The sequence below is a fragment of the Mesocricetus auratus genome, unplaced genomic scaffold (assembly GCF_017639785.1).
Source record: "Mesocricetus auratus isolate SY011 unplaced genomic scaffold, BCM_Maur_2.0 Super-Scaffold_100691, whole genome shotgun sequence".
Classification (NCBI taxonomy): Eukaryota; Metazoa; Chordata; class Mammalia; order Rodentia; family Cricetidae; genus Mesocricetus; species Mesocricetus auratus.
In genome coordinates, this window is record NW_024429267.1 from 29,779,171 (window position 1) to 29,805,768 (window position 26,598).

General features: G+C 37.7%; 1 long non-coding RNA gene across 1 annotated transcript; it reads right to left on the minus strand.

The window, feature by feature from the left end:
- Positions 1–8,338: 8,338 nt before the first annotated feature.
- LOC106022002 lies at positions 8,339–17,781 on the minus strand. Its single transcript, XR_001197104.2, has 2 exons — positions 17,446–17,781; positions 8,339–8,489 (listed from the first exon to the last, which is right to left on the minus strand). It is a non-coding gene; the product is annotated as an uncharacterized LOC106022002 (long non-coding RNA).
- Between the last annotated feature and the right edge of the window lie 8,817 nt (positions 17,782–26,598).

The window sequence follows — 26,598 nt, forward strand, 5'->3', positions numbered from 1 at the left end:
CTGATATCTCTGCTCAAACATTTCTTAGTCCCCTCTCTGACTCTTCTTAAGTTAGTCAAACTTCTTAAGATAGGATGAGCCACTCACAATAGTAAATAATAATAAGAAAACAGCAATGGAGCTAAAAATGTATAAAAATAAATAATTAAAAAGAATATCAATCTATAAAGTACAAAGTAAAGACTCTGAATCAAGATAACTAAATTAGAAAACAAAGACATCCTCATGATTTGTAAATTGCTTCTATTTGGAGCAATGTATGTTGGAAAGATGCGTAAGATGATTCACATAGATTCACCAATAAAGAAAGCATGTTACAAAGCAGGTACACAAACAGCATTCACCCTTCCATATACATATTACACATGTTAGATAGCTGCTTGGTCTGCAATGATTACATGTTCCTGCCTTTAGAAAATTAGCTGAGTGTTCGACGCATTCTGTAAGCATGCAGAGAACTTGGCCAGTACTATGTAAGGGAGATAGAAATGTGCTCAATGGAGGTATTTATATAAGGTCTAATATGAAAGTTTGTTTCTATTTGGAAATGTCATTTTTAGCTGTTTCTATTTGGAAACGTCATTTTTAGTTACAAGTTGCTTGATGTAGAAGAGTTAACCAGAAAAGTCAGAAGACAGAAACAGCATGTGCTAGGAAAAGTATTAGGGAGAAAAATAGCAAGAGGGAATCATGTAGAAAGTGGCAGGAACAATAAGACAGCTCCAGACTCGATCACCTTCTTCATCCTCCTTCTTCTCCCTCTACTTTCTCCCTCCTCCCTCCTCCCCCTTCCCTTCTCTCTTTCCCTCTGATATTTATTCTTCTCAAATAATGCAATATTAATGACTAATTGTCCTTTAAAAACCTTCAAGTGTTTTCAACATATGTAGAAATGACTTTGGAAAATACTGTGTGGGGAAAGACTGGGAATATTTATTAAATGAATAAAATCAATTACAATTTTGTTCTTCATTGTAATTTTAATGACAATGAAAAGTGAAAAACACCCTTAATATGTTTTAAGGATTTGTTTAAAGTAACTTTCATGGATTCATACATTTAAATATTTTGAAATTATTAGAAATGTACTATAGAAGCATATCTGTTGCTCTGTAGAGTGGCCTTTGACATACTAACTGAAGAAATCAAAGGAAAATGAAATATGTTCTTTTTGTTTCATATAGACTTGGGTCTTCAGATGGAATATAATCACATAAAGTATTGGCCTCATACAAGAGTTGTCAGATTAAAAAAATTGTAGTTATCAAGCTAATTTGTATCTTTTTAAAGAGGGTAATGTAAGACAAATTAACAGCCTATACAACCTTGATATATTATCTGGCCCATTTAGGAAGTTTTATTTTCATTGCTCCACAGAGAACAAAGAAACTCAGGAAATTATGTATCATCAATACAAAAAACTGATTTGACTGAATAAATAAATGTGCAATTTTGTTGTGAGGTAGTTATTTCCCTCTACAAAACTGTCCTATCCATATTCCCCCAGTAGAAAGGAAAGAAAATGCAATAACACGGCTTCAGAACAAATAAATAATGGAAGGATTCCAAAACAGAATGAGACTTTGCTTTGAAGTATCCAATCTTCTTTTAATTGCAAATTGTGCAGAAATGGGGACCAGTTTCTCTCCTGAGTTTTTTTCAAGACTTGGAAGAATCAGATAGAATATTTAACATGAGCTTTTCTGAAATGTTGCAACATGTGCCAGTGGCAAGAAGAAATGCCTAAGAAACTGATAAAAAATTTATGTATACTATGTGTTGTAACATGAGTTCTAATTGGTCTTAATAATAAAAACCTGGAGTCAAATATTAGGGGGTGAAAGCTGAAAGATCAGAGCAGCAGAGCAGCCACTAGAGCTCTTACCTCTACAAAATCCTCAGACTGAAAAGAGACTGAGCTCCCGTTTCCTCCCACCCATATTCCTTTCTCTGCCAAGCCATACCACTTCCTGTCTGTCTACACAGATATCCAGATCACTATGGTTAGATAGTGGCTAGCTCCACACTCTGATCTTAAGACACATTTTATTTGTACAAACAAGATATCACCACAACGTGTCAAGTTATTTTATACAAAATCTTGAAATTAAAATATTTATTCTCATAAAATATTCAGCTTATATGTCACAGTATGCAAGTACAACCAGCATTACTTTAATTGCTCTTACTACATTTTCTTGAATGTTCTCAAAACAGCCAGATTTTGACTGTCATTAACAAATTGTTGTATGCTCCTGTTTCATACATTCCAGAGTCAAAGTATACAATTGTTGATAGAACAGACTCTCTTTAAGTGAACATAAGCAGTGATTCAAGTACAGATTTTGAGTTTAGGATTTGATTTGGATAATATGAGAAGTGAATCAATGTTCTGAATCTTTGGAAGAGAACAGACCCTAGATCATTACATTATCATGTTTGAAACCCTTCATTTATACTTTCTTCCAATGAAAATAAAAACCAGCATCATTGGGATCACTCAGGCTTTTACATTATCTACTGGTTTGTGTATATTCACTGTGCTGAGGATCTACTCAGTGACTCAAAAATGCCAGGCAGGTGCACAACCACTGAGCTAAATGTCCATCAGTCACATGACCTGTTTTTTTTTAACATCTCCCTACTTCCATCCTCCTTATCTTGTCCTTGGGAACTGGTACGTGTTACTTTTGATTCTGCATTTTGATCCTTGGGCATGACAGTCCAACCCATCTGCACATAGTAAAACACTGGCTTCTAAACACTTTTGAATTGTTCCAGTAACATCTAAATATAACATCAAGTATGTACCAAATTGTATCTTGAAAGCAACTTTTAAAAAATGAACTATATACTGATACTGGAATATTCACAGTAGTGTATTATAAAGAGGACAGTATATTGAATGTGCTTTTACTCTCAGTAGGTCCATTCCTCAAGCTTCCCATTTTTGAATAAGTAATACATTTGGGTATTGAATTGGAACAATTCTACCTAGTATACATCGGTAGTTTTGTGATGTTTTATATAATTGTGTAGCACTGTATTTGGTATTTATTAACTAGTCCGTAGTTGTGAGTCCCTATGTTTAATTGCCAGCAACACAATAAATGAATAAATGGATTAGTGAATAATAACTACATTAGTTATCTTTCAACCACGAAGGAAAGGGCACCATGGTAATTTGAATGTAATTGCCCCCCATAAGCTCGTAGTAAGTAGCACCATTAGGAACTGTGACTTTGCTGGGTTAAGTATGGCCTTGTTGGAGGAAATTCGTCACTGTGGGGGGGGCAGGTTTTGTGGTTTCCTATGCTCAGGTTATAGCCCAGTGTCATAGACCATTTCCTGTTGTCTTCTGCTCAAGATGTAGCCAGCACCATGTCTGCCAACATGCTTCCATACTCTTTGACATGATGTTAATGGACTGAACCTCTGAAACTGTAAGCTGCCACCTCAGTTAAATCATTTCCTTTATAAGAGTAGCTGTGAACAGGATGTCTCTTCAGAGCAATAGAAACTATAACGAAGATAGAAGTTGGTACCAGGGACTGGGGTATTGCTGTGATAGGCCTGACCATGTTTTTGTTTGAAGGAATGTAGACCTTGGGTCTGTGGATCAGAAAAGCAGCTGAATGCTTTAAGCACTGCTTAATGAGCCATACAAGTAGGAGTATGGAAGACAGTGATGTTACTGTTATTTGAAATGAGTTCTGGCTGGGGGACTCACTCATAAAGTTTCAGAGGAGAATTTTAGTATGTTGCCTAGAAATCATTATTGTGATACTTTGGCTTTTTGCCTTGTCTAAAACGTCTGCCTGAGTCTAAGGTGAAAAGTTTATTTTAATTGTTAGGCTCTCAGACTGTGTTTTTTTTTTAATTGTCTGTATTTCAGCTTTTAAACCTTGCACTGTTTGTATTGTTTCTTGCAACTTCTGAATTCCCTGCTAAGGTTGTCTTTTCCTCCATTTCTTGAATTTTTTTTGGTTTTTTTTTTCTTCCATTTTTCTAAGGAATTTTCTCATTACCTCTTTAAGGGTCTCTATCATCTTCATAAAGTTATTTTTAGGGTCATTGTCTTCTGCTTCATCTGTGTTGGTATGTTCAGGTCTTGCTGGTGTGGAGTCCCTAGACTCTGGTGGTGTCATATTGATCTTTCTGTTGTTGACTGTGTTCTTATACTGTGGTTCTCCCATCCCTTCTTCCAGTGGGTACCGGTGGGGTCTCTCCCTCTCCTGGTGGGTATGGGACCAAGGTTCTCTTTTGGTTGGTTCAAGCAGGTCCAATACTTTGATGGATTTCCTCTTCCCATTGGTGGAGGCAGAACTAGTAATGTGACATTGGCAGACTCTGGATGGGTTCCCCTGTGTGCAGCCTCTAAGCCTCAGGAGGCTCTGAGCAAGGCATCAGAAGGTAGGCTGGAAACAGGCCTATGCTTGTCTCCTCCCATGAGTGGAGGCAGGACTAGCATGATGACTCTGTTTTACTCCTGATGGGCTGGTCCACCCAGATGGGTTCACCCATGCTCAATCCCCAGGCCTCAGGAAGCTCGGAGCAGGGCACTGGAAGTTGGGCCAGAAACAGGCCCATGCTGTATTTTTCCGATTTTATTTTTTATCAGTTTCTGCCAATTTCTTTTTAGCTCATGTCTTTCTCATAAGGCTGTACAGAACTGATCAAAATAATTTGCTTCTCCTGTTCCCCAGAGCTCTTACTTCTCACAAAATAGACCAAATGTAGGACTTCTATGGTTTATGCATTGGCTTGTGTAGCTCACAACCTGGTAGACACAAGGAAGTTTAGAAACACTGAGGAGCAGATCAAAAGTCACCACACCTATTGCTGAATTCTCTGATTAATGAAATAATAAATTTCTCCTGCATAATTACATCTGCCTTGATATTAATCTTCAGGTTCTTCTGTTGTAATTAATATTCCTAAGGATTGTGTCCTATACCATGCCTTTGACCTTTGGGACAACAAGGCTAACAAATTATTTCTAGAATTCCCAGATTCACCAAATTGGTTTTTTTTTCAAATATATCCTGAAAAGAAAAAAGATAAAAAGTATAGAATAATTTATTTTTAAATAAAATGGTAGGAAATGAGGTATACAAGATAAAACTACACCCTTTTTAAAGGGAATGGATAATCTATTACACATTATTTTTCCAGTTACTATGTGGATCTTTGTTCAAACTGCTCTGCACTCTAATTTCTTCATCCTCTAATTCCTACTCTGTCCGGTGGGCTTTAGTGGCCATTACTCAAGCTGAAGCTTGGAATCTGTGTGTGAGACTGAATTTGAATTTATTTAAAAAATACTTGCTGAATGCCTTGAGATTTTCTTGTTAATTATACATTTTTTTAAATCGATACTGACCCACATATTCCTAAACTGTATTTAAGCAAATGGATCATAAATTTTCCATTACTGCCTGATAAGGTACATTGTAATTACTTTTGTTTGTGAATTCTCTTTAAATATCAGATTCTCAATTAGCCATGTTATTTTTGTGATACAAGGATCACAAAAACATCATGGACTCAAAGTTTGGAGCTTATTTCAGATGCTAATTATGTATAGCAAATGACGCAGTAAAAATAAATAAAATGAAGCTCTATTATCTAATATGTCATAAGCTTAAAACTGAACTTCATAGCTTAAAACTAAACAGAGTAAGGGTTTAATGAAAAATAGAATTCTAAACATAAATTTTATGCATTCTTACGTTTTAATTGTTAAAATTTCCAGATAGGTCGGGCGGTGGTGGCACATGCCTTTAATCCCAGCACTCAGGAGGCAGAGGCAGGCAGATCTCTGTGAGTTCGAGGCCAGGCTGGACGAAAGCCTCCAAAACAATACAGAGAAACCCTGTCTCGTAAAAACCAAAAAAAAAAAAAAATCCAGATAGTTAATACTTTGCCTCAAAACCTAGCTGTTTTTCTAGTTTTGTTAGCTTTGGTCTCACAGATAGTTTTCATTTTGTCCTGTTCTTATCTCAACTTAGCTGTAATATACAAGGTCTCCTTCTCAGGGAACTCGATTCCTGAATAAATCTAGCTCAGGACAAGCCATTATTCTGTCTGTCCTGTGGACATTTAATTTTCTCTACAGAAAGTTCCAAATGTTCTGAGTGCTGCATATATTTATTGTTATTTTCATTGTTAAGCTAAATCTTTTGACACACACAGAATAGGTCCCCACTCCCAGCTATGTAGATTCAAGGCCTCACAGACAGCCACAGGTACACTTTCAGCAGCTGCTTGTCTCTGGACTCACATCCCCTGCACTATTGGTAGCTTTCCACTTCAAATACCTGCAGCTCTCTCCCTTGGCTTTCTTTCGACAGCAGCATGAACAACAGCAGAACAGAGCATGGAGGGTTATATTTCTAGGGAGCAGTTATCAGCAGGGATGTATACGAGTTGGCTGATGGATATCTCACTTTTCTCAACATTATAATCGAACACTCTAAAACACATTCTGTTTTCCCTTCCGGAGCTATGCAGGCACTCACTATGATAACTCAGGCGTCTGTTCCTACTGCCCACCTTTACTTGACACCTATAATCTCACAGGTTTTCTTTCCAAATAATCGTTTCATCCTTAGCCCCATAAGGTAATGCCTACATTGGAAAGAAGAAATCAGGAAGTGGGAAATAAGGAGATAAAGAGGGAGGAATAAATAAAGTATTTTATATTTAGTTATGGAAGAACTCAAGATGTGCAAAGCTAGCTCTCTGTATTTGGTAACAGTAGCCAGTAATCTTTTAATGATACTGAAGATGCTTTAAGAACAAAATGATGAGAAGATAGTAGGGCATGGGAGTGTAATGACCATGCTAACTCTAGCTTCAGGATTCCTACAGGCATCATCAGTGAATACTATGTAAGAACAAGACTCTGTCATTTCTCTGGGCACAACTCTGAGGAGACTGTGTTACTTGTCACACCAGGACTCCAAAGAGACTGTCACTTTTGAAGGGAGGTCTCTGTACAGCACCAACCTCCTGACTTACTTCTGACATACATGCATGGGCTTCTGGAACTTGGTGAGCTTTCTCCTAGAGTAAGATTTCTTGTCTCACGAGTTTTTTCTGTGAACATTCTGAACAAAATGTTTGAAATTAATAAATGATCCAATTGCTTCTAGATGTCCTCTATGTTTCACACAAATCTAATTTTTTATGTCACACAAAATTGAGCTCTAATGTTGATCATTTTTATTCTTAGAGTCCATGTCTATTTGGAATCATGTTCCACTTTGGAATAAATGTCTTTTGGAATCAAGTTTCAATTCAAAAATTACCAATGAAGTCTTTTAGGTCCGTTCCCGGTACTTGTCCTGTAATAGAGCCAGTGAAGATAGTATACCTGCTAGTGCTACTGCAAAAGAATAAGACTGTAATTGATTTTAATTACCTCATTAATTAACTTTACTCTTTGCTCTTTGGGGGCCCACCATCCAGCTTCCAAAAAATGCATGGAGATTTAATCTTCCTTAAGAATACCTGGTGTTAGCTTGAATTGTTTCCAGCCAGCTTTTTTTTTATCTTAAACTATCCTGTCTACCTTTTGCCACAGGGCTTTTACCTTTCTCTATTCTCTATTCCTTTCTTTCCTTCTTACTCCATGGCTGGTTGTGTATTTGGGTAGCTGGTCTCTGGTGTCCTCCTCTCCTCCTCTTTTTCACCTTTTATTTATTCTCTCTTTCTGGAAGTCCCACCTATCCCTCTCCTGCCTAGCTATTGGCTGTGCAGATCTCTATTAGACCAATAAGGTGTTTTAGGCAGCCAAAGTAACACAGCTTCACAGAGTTAAACAAGTGCAGCATAAAGGAATGCAAAACATAAGACCTTTACCAAAGCTTCTCCCCTGTGCCCTGCAAGGAGAGGATGCAGTTCAGTCTTTTTTATCCAAGGATCTGTCTGACGCTTGTCAGGCCATCTTACTTGATCACAGCAGGATGAAAATGAACACTCAGAGTGATTCATAAACACCAACTTAATCTGCACTGGAAGAGATACTACCCTCTTTGACAGAAAAGCCTGCAGGATGCATCCTGTGGTGACAGTCACCTCTGCGCCTGAACGTCTTGGTGGAACATGGTCAACAATATTAGAAAGCCATGTTTTATTTTATTTAAATGTCAAATAGGGTTTGTGTTTTGGTGTTTTACATTGGAATTAAAACAAAACCAGTTTTGTGGTTATGGGAGCTGGAGGACCTTGATCACCACACAGCAGCTCTTGCTTATCATCTGCCCTAGCTACTGGCTGCTGTGTGGGTAGACACCATCATCCCTGGTAAATGAAGTGGGTATTGTCTCAGAACTTGACACATTTCTTTTTATTGAGAGTTTTACACATGTACATAATGTGTCTTGACCAAATCTACCTCCATTTTCACTCTCCCATTTTTTCCAGTCCACTACTACTTTTCTCTTCCAACCTTCTGTACTTTCTTGTTCTTCCTCAGTGTGTTTCTGCACAAGAGAGAAAACATTGTTGGCTGGTATTTTGAAAAGATGAACAGAATTGCAGATATGTAGACCATTTTCACAGATATTGGTAAAATTAAACTAATAAAGTAATGCTATATTGAAATAATATATGAAAATAAAATTGTGCCTGACTCAGTCCACACCTCAGAAATCCAAAACAATCTGAGCCAGACTCTGGGAATCTTGCTGTTGTGTGAAACATGAATCCTCACTATGGTGAGGCGTTGTGGTAATCAAGCACACCTCTGGGAGTTGGATAAATGCTATGAACATTCTTTAAAAGAAACACACACACACACAGAGATAGAGAGAGAGAGAGAGAGAGAGGGAGAGAGAGAGAGAGAGAGAGAGAGAGAGAGAGAGAGAGAGAGAGAGAGAGAGAGAGAGAGAGAGAGAGAGAGAGAGAGAATCTGGAAGTTGATTTTAAGGGATTCACCAAATCCCTCAAACCACACTTCTTTCAGTTAAAAACCTCTAATGTACACATTCAAGTGACTGATTCCATCTTAGAGTGGCCAAAGTACTATGGAGGGATGGGCAATCCCCAAAGTCATTCTGAGCTGTCATCACAGCTGGAAGATGTGGACTTTAAATTTCCTCTTAATACCCTGCTGGAGTTCACCTGAGAATTGCTGAACTTTCTGCTTTACTTTCATTTAATTCAACATCCTAGCTAATTCCTGGGTAAACATATGTTTGACTATACATATATGGAGACAAACATATTGAAAACAGTAAGTGCTAAAAAATGGTCTGCATTAGTTACTTCCATATATGTTCATTTGAATAAGGTGAAACATCAAGAAAACTAGTTATGAAGACCCTTATTTATCCAAGATGAATACCTAGAGATATTCTTTGGTATTAGTGTCAGCGTTTGTAAGAAAAAATTATCCCATTAAAATAGCCCTCATGAATAATTCAGAGAGTTCAATTTAATGGAGGAAGGGGGAGACAGAAACGGGTCATCAAATTTGTTGGAAACCTATATTGCTGCACAGCATTTTTTATGAGCAGTTATAATGTAAGTTATTTTTTGTTCTGTACCCAAGTAGTTCTCATAATTCAAAAATTTTGTTCTTAATTTTCTGATGTGTTGCATTCCTAAAAGTATTTTCTCAAAAAATGTTTTAATGCACACTGATTTTTTGTTTTCATAATTGAATTGATAAGAAATATTTTCTTATGTTGAAGTAGTAACCAACCTGAAAGAAAGTAAGCTGGGATGACCAACTTCCTGCAATGCGGTAATCACTAGAGTGAGTTTAGTGGACCCTGACTGTGTTGGTCAGGATTCAGTCTGGGAAAAAAGGAGCACTGGAGAATCCTTCATGGTGAAGTATTAAGAGTACAAGGGACTAGTGATAGAGGTCAGAAAAGAAGCTATGAGTGATAGAGAGAAGACAACAGGACTGAGTGTACATCAAACACATGAAGGTGTTCTTCTTTGATGAACATTCATATGTACAGAAGCCTGAAGCATGTTTCAGATTTGAAACCAAGAGCTTTACAATTCTGTTTTAATTAGCAAGTGTCTTGTCTATTGCGTAGGTAGGCCAAGTAGTTGCTCTGAGAAAGTGATATCTCCAGCTTTTCTGTGATTTAAGTCTCAGCTATGTGCTGTGTTCATCATTTACACAGACTTTGAAAGATAAAACTACAAATGAACTTGATGTCTATAAGTATCCTGGAGCCTTCATCCAGTGACTGATGGAAGCAGAGGCAAACATCCACAGTTAAACACTGAACTGAACCTAAGGAACCCAGTGACAGAGAGAGAGGAGTGGTGAGCAAATTGGCAAAGAATGGGCTGGCAAAACCAGCAGAGACAGCTGATCTGAACAGGGGAGAGCTCTTGGACCCCAGACCGACAGCTGGGAGGCCAGCATGGGACCGATCCAGACCCCCTGAGTGTGAGAGTCAGTGAGGAGGCCTGGGCAACCTATGGGGTCCTGAGCAGTGGATCAGTGTTTATCCCTAGAATACAAACAGACATCGTGTGTCCATAACACAAAGAGGGATGCTCTCTCAGCCTGGACTCTTAGGGGAGTGCCTGGACCCTGCCCTGAGTGAAATGACAGACTCTGGATCTCCCCTATGTGTAAGGAAATGGCAATAGGGTGGGAGGCTGGAGGGGATGGTAGTTGGGTGCAGGAGGAGGGAAGGGAGAGAGAACTGGGATTGTCATGTAAAACAAGCTATTTAAAATGAAAATAATAATAAAAAAATAAAAATAAAAAGTTAAAAAAACTACAATTGTTAGTAATAATAAGGCAATTAACCGCATGGAATATAATGGAAATCATTGAAATTGCTTCTTATTTTTCCTATCAGCAGAATAGAACAAAAAAAAACATTATGAGTTAAAGGTGGGGTAGCATCTGAAGCTGCAGCAAGGGCTCAGCGGGGGAAATACTTCTTTCCAAGAGTCAGGTGGAGTTTTTCACAGTAAAGAGGGGATGGTGGATTTGACCCTTTATAAGAAGGGCAGGAATGGTAAAGAATGTGAGTCTGGTTCCATTGGGTGCAGACCTGAGAAGAACACTAGCATTAGGGTACAGAAAGTCACTGTGAAGAGATCTGTGGATCAATTCTTGAAGAAAGAAAGGATAGAAACCAGTGGACAGAAGAGCTCAAATTAAATTAATACATTTTTTTGTCATTGAGATCTAAAACACGTGTCTCATCGTCTTCACCTAAGAGGTAACACAGTCTCTTCAGAGTCCTTGCCTGACAGGGAGCATAGTCTTTTCAAAGTCCCCACATGAAGGTAACACTCCAAAGTAAGACTTCCTTGAAGTCTTTCCCTTACAGATAAGTCTTTTCATAGTACTCACACATGATGCTTACAGATATACTAAGACTGGACCAAACATCTCAGCAATCTCCCCAGAAGGCCAGACCTTTTCAACCCTCACTCCATTACTGAGTGTGGATATCCTTTTTATGAGTGAAGTGGTCCCTTCATTGGGGTTGTTTTCCAGCTGTACTCATGGCATCTGGAGCCATAGGTTCAAATATCTGGAGAACACACCTCCAAAGACAGGGTGTCCATGTTTTCGGTTTCAAGTGAAAAAGAAAAGGAAAAAAACAAGCACTAAGAGAAGTAAGAACAAAGAGCCCAATGAAAACAGAAATCTGATTACAAACAAGAAATTTGGTCTTACAATCAGGAAAGCTGTATTTGGGCTAAGAATGAAGTGATGCAGTAACTCATCAACAATTTGAAAATTGTCTTGGAAAGAAAAAAGCCATGTGTAGAGTGAACATGTCTGGCAAACTTGTGTTATAGCCTGTGGGGACTGATAAGTATTTTTGGTATCTTTTGACTTAAAGTCTTCCTTCTTATCATAGAGGCCTTCTATGAAGAAAGTTGTAAGGCCTATGAGACCTGCTCCAGCTCCTACCCAGGGTTCCAAAGGTGAGCTGCTTCTCAGGATCCAAGGAGGCAGCAAAGATTTATATAGTGACTTCACACACAATCTGAGGGGCATGCTTTTTATTTCCTGTGCTCTTTATTGCTCTATTTCTACTCTAATAACCCTGTCCTACTTTTAACTTCCCTGTGCTTCTTCTTGTAGCTTCTTTTTTTTTTCTAAAATCTCTTCTCCTTCAGGAGCCTTGAAGTGATGAATAAGTTTCTCTCATTGGTCAAAAGCACATCCCTAGACAAAGCCATAAGGAGCTGAGTCATTTACCATGACAACACAAAGGTCCAAGGTCGTAGAATCAAACCCATGATCAGATATGGAAGGGCACAGTGCCCAGTGACAACTTTAAGACACGACACGGATCTATTGCTAGTAGACTGGAAAGTGAAGAGTAGGCATGCTTTACGGTTAACATGAGGTTATCTCGGGACAGTACTTTCCTATCTGCCGGCAGAGTGAATCCTGGACACTCTTGTTCTCTATCTCTGAGAGGCATGACTCAACAACTTTAGACTTGCTGTAAATTCTTGTCCTTGGGCACAAGTGAATGTCTCATTTGAGGTCTCTTTGCCTGGAAACTAATACTGACCAACTGTCTGCCAAGAAAGATAATTGCAGAGGAGGGCAGGTTTCTAAGTTTATACCTTATGGAGAGAGCAACGATATTGACTGTGATTACTTTCTTGCTAGAATCACACATTGCTGGGGGAGTCATCCAATATACCAATAGGGAAAAATGTGCCCAGTAATTGATTAATACTCTGCTGGAGTTTGGGGAATGAATCCCACCATAGAAAGGGAGTACTATGGTTTCACAGAGAATTTACAATAAGGACAGTAGCATAAACAAGTACTCCCACTGCCCTGAATGTGATCCTGGTGGGTTAGCTCCATGACTTTTCAGCTGCATTCTCACTGTATAATTCTGTGGTCTGTAGCAAAAAGTGCTCAATGAAAAATAAGCATAAGTTAGGCAGGGGGTGAGAGAAATGTTTGTAATATCTAGTTCCCTTTTTTCTGCTATGGAAATTGGACATGATAGCTGTTACTCTAGAATCCTTTTTGGACCCCAAAGAAAAGTCCAGGAAGAATTGTAGAAATCCCAGCCTAGATATCCACTAACTACAGCACCAATGTCCATTGTCCTGTCCCCTCCTTGGTGTTTGTTTTTCTTCTTTATTGGTTGTTATAGGTTTAAATCATCATGGCAGAATAATTAATGTTTGCAAAAAATTCAGTTATTAATTATAACTAGTTGTTTGATAGGACTTGTGACGAGCTGTGATATTGAGTGAAAGTCAAAAAAACATTTGTACCTTCAAAGAGGCTGTAGCTGAGTTAGGAGCCTATGTCTTTAACCATGAAACAATAGTTAAAATGATACAATATCTAACTAAGTCTCTATTTAATTTCACACTATAAGAAACATGACACATGGTTGCTCACGTGTAAGAAAAGTGCAGCCTTGGCCATTGAAAATGACTGTCATGGGTGAGAACATGACTAAATAATCCTTGAATCATGAATGTGCTTGCACAAGAAAGAAAAGAGTAGGAGATTTATACAGAAAGTAAAATCATCAAATTAGGAAAAGAGTTAGCTTGATTTAAATTCTAGAATAAGAAATACAGTCAAGGTACTAATGCAATAGTAATAATATGGCAATATGATAGAATGCTGGTAAGCACAGAGGCAAGGATGTATTGTGATAGAAAACCAGCGCCCACTGGATATGTGATATGTAAATCACTTTAGAAGTCTCAGGAGCAGCATTGAAACTGAATGGAAGTCTGTGCATGAAAAGCCCAGCCAAGAGACTCCATAGCTATCCAGAAGACAGAAGAAATGGTCTGAATCGTACTGTGGTAGAGAAAGTGTTCAGAAAACACAGATAGGAGAGCTAATGCCATATTGTGACTGTTAGGTGTTAATCTCTGCTAGAAACTTAAAAAGACAAGGAAGGGAGCCATTGTGAGCACTGTTCCAGCACAAACTTCATCTTGGCAAAATCACTGTTCCTATTCTAGACTTGAGGACAGAATAAACCTTCATTAAATACTTCTTGCTAAAAAAATAATATTTCTTCTTGCTTGAATTTTATTTAGACCTACAAAATTATTTCGTAGATTTATTTATATAAAACTTTGATCTTAAAATGTCTTGCTAGTTTTGTTGCCTTCTGTGTCTACATTAGTTTATTTCTGTATGCACATGCATTTGTATGCGCATTCACCACCATGTGCATGTAGAGCTCAAAGGACAGCTTGTGGGAGTAAGTTCTCTCCTTCTACCTTCTAGATCCTAGATAATGAACTCTGGTCATCAGTGTTTTTATCTACTGAGATATCTTTCCAGTCCTAGTTCTTATTTTTATCACAATTAGTATTCATAATTGCCTTTGTGCCTCATATATTTCCTTTTAAGAGTTCCAGGTATATGATCATGGACAAACTGAACTCTGTATGGCTCACTTTACTTGTACATAAAATAGAAATAGCACTTTTAGCATTCAGGGTACAGTAGGGAACAAGTAAAATCTTGAGTGAATATGCATTGTTGGCCTGGGCAGAGGTATGTCAATGACCCTATACCTCAACCTCAAAGGAGTGGCAAAGTGTTCCCCTGGTGAAACTCAGAGGAACTACAAAGCCTGGGGTGTCATAGTTTTCTCCCCCCACCCCATGTTTACACCTGAAGACATCTCCCTATAGAGACTGCTACAGAGGTTAGCTAAACTTGTTTCCTTGTTTATCTGTATGTAATGATTCCACCTCCTCATTTAGCTTACATGCAACAGCCTGTTCTACCTGTTCAACTGCATAAAATAAACACTCTAAACTTCAGGGATGCTGCAGCCTCTCCATCTAAAAGTTCAGGCCAACCAATCCCAGATTTTCTTTACATATGTGTCTGTCATTTCTTCATTCTTTTGCTGTCATTTGTCATAATTCTGGGACACAATCCATGAAAGCATGTGGCAGATAAATAAGTGATAAATAGCAGGGCTACTGATTATTATTTTTTAGTTAATCTTGTGTCCTGCACTTTACTGAAGGTGTTTATCAGCTGTAGGAGTTCCTTGGTAGAGTTTTTTGGGTCACTTATGTAAACTAGCATATCAGCTGCAAACAGTGAAAATTTAACTTCTTCTTTTCCAATTTATATCCCTTCATCTCCTTTTGTTGTCTTACTGCTCTAGCTAGAACTTCAAGTACAATATTGAAGAGTTATGTCTTCTTCCTGATTTTAAAGGAAACTTGATGAGTTTCTCTCCATTTAGTTTGATGTTGCCTCTTGGTTTGTTATATATTGCTTTTATTATGTTTATGTATGTTCCTGTTATCCCTGATCTCTCCAAGACATTTATTTTGATAGGATGTTGGATTTTGTCAACGGTTTTTTTCAGCATCTAGTGAGGTGATCATGTGGTGTGATAAATAAGTTAATACATATAAAGAGTTTCAAATGTCTTTAGAATATGTATTTATAAATGTTACTAAGATCATTGAATTTGGAACTCCCCATTTTGTTCAGAAATGTATTGGGAATATGTTTTTGGTAGATTGTAAGGCCCTATTGCTTAATTCTCCACACTTCTTGGCTGTATGACATAACAGGAACCAAGATGAAATTTAGTTGGAACCTTCTTTTCTTGCAGTTATATTTCACAGTCCCAAGAGTTGCTATGCAGGATTTTGGAGAAAGAAAAGGCATCATTGATCTTACCTAGCAGAAAACCTGGCAAAATGCACCCATTTATGCGATAGTGGCAGACATAAGAATCAGTGAAAGTAAAATATACAGAAGGAAAGAAAGGTAAAAAGACCTGAGGCAAAACATAGATGAAGAGAAACAGATTACATTATAAGAGCTATGGGACAAGCATAAGAGAAGGCTGAGCATTCATAACTAACAAGAAGTCTCCATGTCATGATTCAGGAGCTGGTCGATAGCCCAAAAGACAGCCTGTTACAGCAAAGGCGGGAAGAGCTTGAGTTCCAGGCTAGCCTGTTCTACAAAGCAAGTTCCAGGACAGCCAGAACTACATAAAGAATTGTACCTACTGGTTACCCCACCAGGCTGCAGTGGATAGTTGCTATCCAATAATCACACAGAAACTTAAATGTGTCAAAAACAAGATAGAAAGTCTTTAACTTGAGAAAGTTATAGAAAAGAAAGGAGTTTGCTAGAGATGGTTGGGAGATAAGAAAAGGTAGTGGTGGGAGTGAGAATAATAGAATGTATCATAAATATCTATGAATTTTTCTAAGTACAAACTTCATAGAAGAATAATGTTAGTAAGTAATCTGTTAACAATAAAGTGAAAACACCTATATTCTTGTTGTTGTTTTAATAATTATATCCTTAAATGCTCTCTGTATCCCCAGTGAGACTGTTTTGGAGAAAATAAATTTTCCTTTTTGGGGGATTGCCAATTGGAGATGACTTCTGGGTTGAGGATGGTGTCATGTGTCTATTTCCCTTTGCGGGACTGGAGCCCCACCTGTCCTAGACCTGTGAAGGCCCTGTGCAAAGTGCCACAGTGTCTGTGAGTTGATATGTGCATTGGTTCTGCTATGTTTTCCCTTGATGTCTGCCAACCCATTACTTTTACAATCTTTCTGTTTCTTCTCTCAGAGTTCCCTGATCCCTGTGGGGAAGCATTTGATGGACACATGCCTTTTAGGACTGTGTGTTCCAAAGTCTCTCACTCTCTGCACAATGTCCTGTTGTAGGTCTCTGCATTTGTTCCCATCTACTGCAGGAGAAAGCTTCCCAATTGATGGCCAAGCATGACACTGATCTAAGACTATAGTGGAATGCCATTAGGAGTCAATTTATTTCTACATTTTTAAAAAGCAGAATAATAGTATTTGATTTCTCCCTGGGTCTAAGGCACAAAATGAACTCACTGACATTTTTGGAGAATTTTTTTGTCTTATAAGTTTTGTCAGGGCATTATTTTTAAAACAATCTTACAGGTATTTTCTTCATATGCCATAGTTTCCAATTTTTTAAATGGATTTTCTGTGTGTGCAAATGTGTCTCTGTATCTGTATGTGTTTCTTCTTTAGCTCTCCTTTTCTGTTTGTCTTATCTTATTATGGTCTGTTTTTGTTCTAACTTACTTGTATTTACTTTCTAAGATACCTCTAATGAGTGATATAAAGAGTGTAGATAGATTGATTGGGTCTGGAAGTGGGGAGGGACTGGGAAGGGGAGGGGAGAGGAAACTGTAATCACAATCTATTGTATGAAAAATCTGTTTTCAATTAAAAAGACTAATAGAGAAAAGAGAATGGAAATAGGAGTTATATATATATGTGTGTGTGTGTGTGTGTGAAAATTTAAAATTGTCAGTTTTGTAATAACAACAATAATTATCTCATTTATAAACTCCATTTTCTAGGTTTTTGGGCCTCAGAATCACAGTGTTCTTGCTTCTCCTTGAGACCTGAAATGCATCCGTATCTGTTGTTGAAATGTGTTTTATTTTCTTGACCTACCTCATGTCCTCCGTTGCCACACTCCACACCCAATGCAGTCTGCGTGGAGCAGCATCATTTCTATCCTACAGCTTTTCTTACAATGCCGACTACAGTTCTTGCGACGTGGGAATAGGATGAAAGGCGCTGGAACCTTTCTCTTCGGAGCCTAAACACGCAGTTCTCTGCTTGATGAGGCATTCATGTGGACTGCTTCTGTCTCACCCTGCTTGCTCCTGCCTCCCCATGCAGACCTTCTATTAAAATCCCACTCAAGAAGAACACTTTCCACTTCACTTTCAGAGAAGCTAAATGTCTCTGAACCACCAGCGGTTTCCCCAGGGTTCTGGAACATCACGTCCCTGTGTTCTATTTTGAGCAAGCACTAAAAACTCCTTTCAGGCCAGGGCACAGATCTGTGTCCTCACACTATACCCACCCCCTCTCCCTGCCCTAGCTGGGAACCTCCAGGCTGCTTGGCCTAAGGAATCTGTGGATCCTTGTCATGATCGACTGAACTTTCTGCTGACATTCTTTTTTTTTTTTTTTTTGTCTCCTGCCACTGAGTACTCTTTTCTTCTAAGCTCTGTGCACATCCAAGTCTGCTTTAATTTTTTCCTCCATACCAACCTGAGACATTCCCTTTACCACAACCTTAATAGAAACTTGCCTCTTCCAAGACATTCTACCTCCTAAATAGGCAGCCAGGCCTGGCTGGATTCTATGAGTGGAAAAGTCTGTGTCAGCTGTCGGGAAATAGTGTCACCTAAGACATCTTCCAGGCACTTTGCTTATATGAATATGGTGACAGCTCTTTCTGTTCTCTTCCTACAACAAAAATCAGTGTATGGCTATATATCTCTTGGTAAGATGAAAAAAATAAGGTTACTTGGGAAATGAAACTAAAACATCTATAACTGAAATAGAAAACTTGAAATTTAAATTTCTATTCCAAATATCTAAGAAAATGTGTATGTTATGAAGAACTATACCAATCAGATACCTAACAAAAATCTTCCCATATTTTATCATTTATGAAGCTAAGACTGTGAAGAGTCGCAAGAGGAACCTGTGTCTCAGAATGAAGAGAAGTCACGCTGTTTATCATTATGTGACGCTTGCTGCTCTTGCAGAGGACCAGAGTTGGTTCCCAGCACCCATGTCAGGTGGCTCACAACTGCATATAACTCCAGCTGTAGGGTATCTAATGACTTCTTCTGGCTCCTCGGTACTCACACATAGTTGCCAATACAGACCTGCAGACACTTGACATATGCATTTAAGTAAGAAATAAAATATATTTAAAAATCTACCATATCAACACTTACATCTTAAAATGAAGTAAAATGAGCCTTGTAGACTAGGTCTCCTCTGAGCTGTCAAGCCTAGCTGCTTGTTTCTCACTTAATGGAGAGGGCTTGCATGGGTGAAATGGTTTTATCTAAACCTAAACTCTTGCCATCAATAAGTGACTGGCCTGAAGGCATGAAGTGACAGAGTAATACTTTCAAAATTAATTTCCTTAACTGGCATTGCTGGTCTTTGGAGACTAGCCTCTTCTATAGCACAGTGCCTGTGAAGCAAAAGTGAACATTTTTTCAATATATAGTTGTCACTGGTTTTCTTTAGTCCCACAGGACAATGTAAGTCTAGACAAGTTCTACAGTCTATACCTGGTTGATACAATGTTAAAGAGATTAATTCCTTTCAAACATAGAGGGATAATTTTTCCTTATTGTTGTTTTTCTTTTAATAGGCTGGGTTACCATCAGTTGAGGAAGCTACTAAGGAAATTAATATTTTTAAACTTCACAATTATTATTTCATCTTAATTCACAGTAGCTCACAGGTGATATTATTGTTCCTAATTCTAGATTATAAGTTCAGTAATTAAGAAATTTGAGTAAGGCCATAGATAAAGAGAAGAATATTCCAGTGTAAATACTCATTTTGCTACACAGTTGGTGGAAGATTCTATGCAGCATTTGTCTTGTTGCAAACATCATGGATGTCTGGCAAGTTACTAATGTGTTTTGAAAACTAGGAACCCATTCCAAATTCCATGCTTTAAACAGTTTCACTATTGTAATTGTTCCAGACTGGCCACTGTTTTGTATGTGTAATGAAAGGAAAGAGCACAATTTGTTTTTTTTTCTCTTTTTCAGAAGGCATTCTGTAAGCCACATTTTAATTTAGAAAAGAAAGTGTACCTTGAATTTATACTTGGTACCAATTTATGTTGTAACATTACTGACAGTGTCACTTAATTTGCCTAGTTGCCTATGGTCTAAATGTAGGTAATTTACAAACCTTTAACAATTTTCAGCCTTGCTAAATGGTACAGAGAACTGCAATTACATTTAAAATGCACTGGTGCTCTATATGTCAGTAAAAAAGCACCTACAGAGGCATAATTACAATGTAATTGCCGACGAGTTCATGAAGTAAACATACATTATTAGAAGACATTCATCTGTTCAATTTAAGTAACATTGCAGCTAACATATTGCATAAATAGGGAGCCATTTTGAGACTAGTTACTGTAATAACAGGAAGTTAAATTAAAATGTGGTGCCTAAGTATATGTATTCTTAAGTGTTTCAGATATGTTATTCAATATCCAGTGGCTTGCTTTTGACCTTTGAAAATTGTACTTTAAATATTACATTCATTTTACAAAAATATTTACAATCAATGTATTCATCAGACCCGATAAAAGTAGATGTTATAGAAAAGTTTTTGAAGAATTTGAGTCATAGAAAGAGATGCAGAAAATCATATTTATCACATATTTTAGAATGTTGTATAGCATAATAAGATGGCTAATCAAATGAATTTTTGAGTCTAAAATGTTGGAGGACACAGAATATACTATAGTCTTAGAACTGTTTTGTCTCAAAACCATCCTATGACCACGTAAGTGTAGCAGCAGGCTTTCTTGGATAGGCAGCCCCAAATCATGACATGGAGATTTATTATTAGTTATGAATGCTCAGCCTTAGCATATGCTCATTTCTTGGTAGCTCTTATCACTTACTTTAACCTGTTTCTCTTCATCTACATTTTTGCCTCAGGGCTTTTACCTTTCTTTGATCTGTGTGTCCTACTTTCATTATGTCCTCCATGTCTGGCTGACTTGTGGCTGCCTGGCTGGCTAATCCTGGGTGTCTCCCTGTTTTTCTCTCCCATTCTCTTCTTTCTCTTTCATTCTTTCTTTCTCTCTCCTGAGCCTAGATTCCTCTTCCTATTTATTCTCGCTGCCTGCTAGTCCTATCTATTCCTTTACTGCCTAGCTATTGGCTGTTCAGGTTTTTATTAGACCAATCAGGTGCCTTAGGCAGACAAGATGAAACAGAAACATGTCTTTACATAATTAAACAAATGCAGCGTGAGCCAATGCAACACATCTTTACAAACTTAAAGTAATATTCTATGACATATAAGTAACTGTCTGGCATTTGAAATATAGAGGAATTGAGTATTGGACATAAAGGCTATGAGAGGACTGTACCACATACTTGACGTGGATAGTCATAAGCTTTATTAGTTGCAACAATATTTATACATAGAACCCTTGTTTGACCTCCCATAGCACTTGAAAAACTGGCTTCATTGTGTAGTTGACACATGTCTAGGTCTGGGTTAAGAGTGAGAAAAGAAGACAAGGAAGCAAGATGGCATTTCTAATCATAGGACAGTCTGACTAAAGCCAGAATAGAAGGGAAATAAATGCAAATGAATAAAATATCTGGCGAGATGTTCCACAAGAGATTTCTAAGCACGTGGGGTCTACACTAGGAATTTTTTTACATTAGTCTCCCCCATCTCTGCTTTTCTCAAAAATTTAAGTCAATTTTTACAAAAACATGCTAGTCATTAAAAAATCCCCATACATAAGCTAGTAAAGAAATATAACAGATACTTCTATTAGGTAGCAAACTTTTAAAATGATTTTTATGCCCACTTGTTTTTAGTGATTTACAAAGGATGTCAATACAATGATTGCACCTTACTATTCTGTATAGGAACTTGAAAATCAGCACTGCTGTCACGTTCTGGGCATTGTTGCTGGGCAATGTCTTGTCAATTTTAGATCAGATAAAATCATCACAATTTTCTAATAGTAAATAAAAATTTAATTTGAACCAATATAATTGGAAACCACAGTTTAAAGACTCTGCTTAAGGCTGTAATTAAAAATGAACTTAAATAATTTGTGTGTGTATGTGTGTGTGTAAGTCAGGGGACAATTTGCAGGACATGATTTTCTCCTTCCATCATGTCCTTGTATTAAAGTCAGGTTGTTAAACTTAGTGAGATGAGCCTTTGCCTACTGATCCATCTCAGTTGACCCAAACTGAACTTATTGTGAATAAATTGTTAAATTTACTCTCTGGTTCACAAAAATAATGGTAAAATATGAATGTGCCTGTTAGTAGGATTTCTTTTTCATAAACCAACACTAAAAGCCCTGCTCTTTGTATGTATTTTGCTAATTTCTCAACATTCCATAATATTTTTAATCTGAAACTTTCCTCTACAAATGCATAGTTTACAAACTTTTCTTCAGTTGAGGATGCTAATTGTGAGAGGTTATGGGAACTTTGGGAGGTCAGAGATGCCTGGAAGAAGTATATCACTGGATAAGTCCTTGAAGGTACATTATCTTTAGTCACTTGTTGCCATGCCTTCTGCTTTCTTCCGGACATGATATGACCAGTTCTATTCTGCCGCACACTCCTACTGCAATGATATCTTGTCAAGTAGATGAGCACAAGTGGCCGTGGACTGAAATCTCCGAAACACCAAAATACGGTGTTTCTCTTAAGTAATACATACTGTTTAAGCAGAGATTTTGAATATTTAGTGACGCCTGTATCATCATTTTTTCTGTCACATATCACCTGCAATATCTCTCACATTTATTTGTGAGCATGTAAGGCCAGCCTTGTCTCTTCTAAAAGATTCATTTTCAGTCACTGCATCCCATATTCATGTTGGAGAAGATTTGTGTGCAAAACATGGCTGATACCCAACTGATGGCTCTGAATGTGGCTTAGCTCTTGCTCTAGATTGCATATTAACTCAAGATGTCACTTTATCATCCACTCAATTAGAGTTACATAACGTTTTAATAGGAAGATGCATAGAATCATTTATTTATATCACATAGGATATCAATAAGCCAAAGAAAGCATGCCATCTGGTCAAACTTGGTGAACTAATAGATTACTAGGGTTATATAAAAGAACATGAATGACTCAGACAACTTCTTTGCCCATTGTCCCGACCACCTCGACCACCTCGACCAGCAAGGAAGACACGACTCAGGAACCCTTCTTGCAGACAGTTTATTCAGGACCTTGATGAACAGTCGAAAAGGCAGCCCCGGGAGAAACCCCTCCTGCTCCCTAAATAGCTGAGGCCAGCCAACCCTGAACGGCCACGTATGCATGAGCCATTGGTGCAACAGGGCGTGTAAGCAATCTGATGATCATGGTGTGACCCTGGTGGGATAGGAGCATGCCAAATAAGGAGTTGTTTGTTACCGAGAGCACTCACCGTCGGGATGGTGGAATGCGGAAGCCGGCGCCATCTTTAAGGCGCTGTGTGGCGCAGCTCTCCACAGCCCATTGCTTCACTACAGTGTAGGTGATGACTCAAAATAATTGGAGTTCTAACTCCATCAGCATTCTACTCCCTGTGACCACCAGCATTCTCAAGAACATGTGCTTCTGAGACAAAATAACATACAGATATGAGGCAGGAGTGAGTGAGTGTCTGAAGTCTCAGATGAAGGTATGGCAAACCATTTCCACTCAATAGGGGAATGTTATTAAGCATGATCTTGTGTAGATGATTGCAGCTCCTATAACTTAAGGGGAAAATGGCCATGCCATACTCACAGGGAGAAGTTCTACTACGTGGAGACTCTCCCTCTCCTGCTTCTGACGAAGGCTTTACTTCTACCTGACTTATCTTTCCTTACTCTAAGGAACAGTGGTAAGTCAAATAACAACCCATTGCATGCCAGCATTTGTTGAAGGGTGAAGAATTACTGGTTTTTAATTGCCAGGTGAATCCTAAGGAAAGTTGAGAAAGGCCATTGACTTTTCAAACCTGTAAAGAAATAGTTTCCTTCTTTTTTATATTTTGAGTTGCTTTTGGATAAACAGTACCTATAAGGCTTATAGAAACTATATTTGTAGAAGGGTTTCCACAAAAAATTATTTCACTATCTCTTGATTTACCAAGAGATATAAGATATGAGAGGCAGAGAGAGAGAGAGAGAGAAAGACAGAGACACACACAGAGAGACAGGTATATATTTTAATTAATTAAAATATATAAAGCTACAGTTAGATATTAACTTGGATGTCTTAATGTGAGATTATGTCTAAAGTGCCAATGATCATAAGAGATACACAATTTAAACCTGATTTTTACAAGGTTCCATACTGAAATTTTGACTCAAAAGTCTGTATGGAAGAAATAACATTCTATAGTAAATATGAGAAGAACACATATAAAGAAATTTTGCAAAAGATGATTTTCCCTTATGGATTCTAGGAGCACGTAAAAATTTCAAAGCTTCCCTTGCTCCAAATGAACATTGAAGGAAATGAATGGGCAGAGCATGATCTTGGGTTTTGGCCTAAAGATGGGCCTAAGGGTTGTAGTGTGAAGCTGAAGGTAATGCACATCTGAGTTGTAATGGACCAATGAGCATAGACTTAAACTTCTCTAGAATGGCCCCTTCAACCTCTAGTAAGGGTTGACTCTTAACCATTTATCAGATCATGGAAAGCCACACAGCTTAACAAGAGAAAATTTGTTTCTCACATTTTCTACATCTTGTGTCTGGAACCTGAAGTAACTTGCAGCAACTGTTAACTAAAAAAGATAATTAAGGAAAAAATGAGGGAACTGAACCATAATCTTTGGGTGACTATGCAAGTAACTATTAACTTCAGGTTTAACTTTCGAAAGGAGGAAAAGGAACATATTTAGAAACCATTAGTGTGTCAATTTCAGATGGAGGCTGAACAAAATTCATAGATCTGAGCATTTCTAGAAGAGAAGAACATTGGTTTTAGTGAACAAATTTTTAACCGATTAGGTAAGAGATGAATGTAAACTTAAACTTTGATGTGTCCAAATCTGTTTATTCTCTGTATATTATAACAATTAGCCATATCTTTATGCAGTGTGCCCCTCACATCCAGTGATGGTGAGGGCTGATAAAAGGTAGAGGGAAAAAGCTGGGGAAGGGAGATTAAGAATGGAAACTGGTAGTTATGAATAACTAAGACAAGAATAGAAATTGCTACAAGAAATGACATCAAGATGCTGCACTGCAAAATCAGGGTTTTTTGCTGTTTATTGAGGAAATAAAGGAATGGGTAAGTAAAAGGAATTACAGAGTCACTATTTTTGATAAAATTCTCTTGAGACTTTCTACATAGCATATAAATGTACAATAAGCTAATATAATTAATCTGTGACTGTTCCTTAACTTAAATACACCACATGCTTGTTTTGTAGTGAATTCTCAGCAAATCCACTGTTAAGTCTTCTGTGAAACTCATAGAAGGTGAGCCACACAGAACTTTGTCTCCCACAGAAAAGTCAGAATTGGCCTCAGGGCACAATGCCATGGACTTTGTATGTGCTCATCTTGGAAGGCCATTCTTGTTTTCATTAGGGACACTGTATAAGTAAGAGGCTTTGAATACTATGTACATAAGTAAATGAAAATGTGTCTTCTTCTGTAACACTAAAAATGGTTTTATTTATGTCCCTCAGGTGAAATGGTGTTTGAATTAGAATGTCTTTTGGGTAATAGTCCTTGCAGATTCTTGCAACCCATTACCCCAAATATTCAAGATTAGAAGTTATTGAGGGCAAGAATTTTCCAACACCCAGACAGACTCTTAAAGATGTAACCAATTCAGACTAAATTATTAATATTTTTAAAATATCACCTGAATGTACACACAAACCAGCATCGTAACCAAGATAGTTAACTCATCCATGACCCTTCTGAATTCTTCCACCCTTTTTTCTTTAATTAAAACATGCAAAATCCCCTCTTGCCCTTTCCTATCTTACTGTTTCCAGGTTTGACACCCCCAAATTGACTGCCTCTATTTCTTTAACTATTGTCAGTATATATACATGTAAATGAATAAATGTATAAATGCAATCCACTGAGTCCTAAATGCATGTTTCTGGAGCTGACTGGTGGATATTGAATAATCAGTCAGGGGCTCATCCCAGTGAAAGATTGATTTTCCCTTTCCCAGCAATTGTTTTTTTTTAAAGGTTTATTTATTTGTTTGTTTATTTATTTATTATGTATACAGTATTCTGCCTACATGTATGCCTGCTGGCCAGAAGAAGGCACCAGGTCTCATTACAGATGGTTGTAAGCCACCATGTGGTTGCTGGGAGTTGAACTCAGGACCTTTGCAAGAGCAGTCAGTGTTCTTAACCTCTGAGCCATCTCTGCAGCCTTCCCAGCAATTGTTAACTGTTTGTAATCGCTAGGAGTGGAGCCTCATGTGAGTTATCCTACATACATTGGGATGTTAGAGTTTTCAGAAAATCATGTTGTTTATAATTCATAGGTATAGTTTTCCTGTCCTAAATGTGGTTTGTGAGGTACATTGTGGGTGCTGATAACCAAACCTAGGTCCTCTGTAAGAGCAGAAAATTCTCTTTACTGCTGGGCCATCTCCAAGGCCCCTTAAGTTGACATCATAGTTAAAATTGAATTTTCTGATCTTTGAGTAGAGTATGTCTTTTCCTTCATTTAGATTTTTTTCAGTCCATCTCAGGAATATTTTCAGTATTTTGTAGCTGTTGAAATATTAATTACTGAGTGTTATATATTTTGTTATTAAAATAATACTATTCTTTTAGTGGCAATTTTTAATATGTAGGAAAAATTAACTGTCCTTTGCTTTGCTTTGTAGAGCTGGTGAATGAACCCAAGGACTTGAGCATTCTAGGTAAGTGCTCTACCACTGGGACTGTCCTCAGCCTGACAATTAATAGTTTATCCTTCTCACATTTTCAATTTTTGAAAAAAATTATTGATCACTTTCAGTAGTTTTTAAACTATACATTATGTTTAAGTTCTTACAGAGATAATCATTATATTGTGTGTAA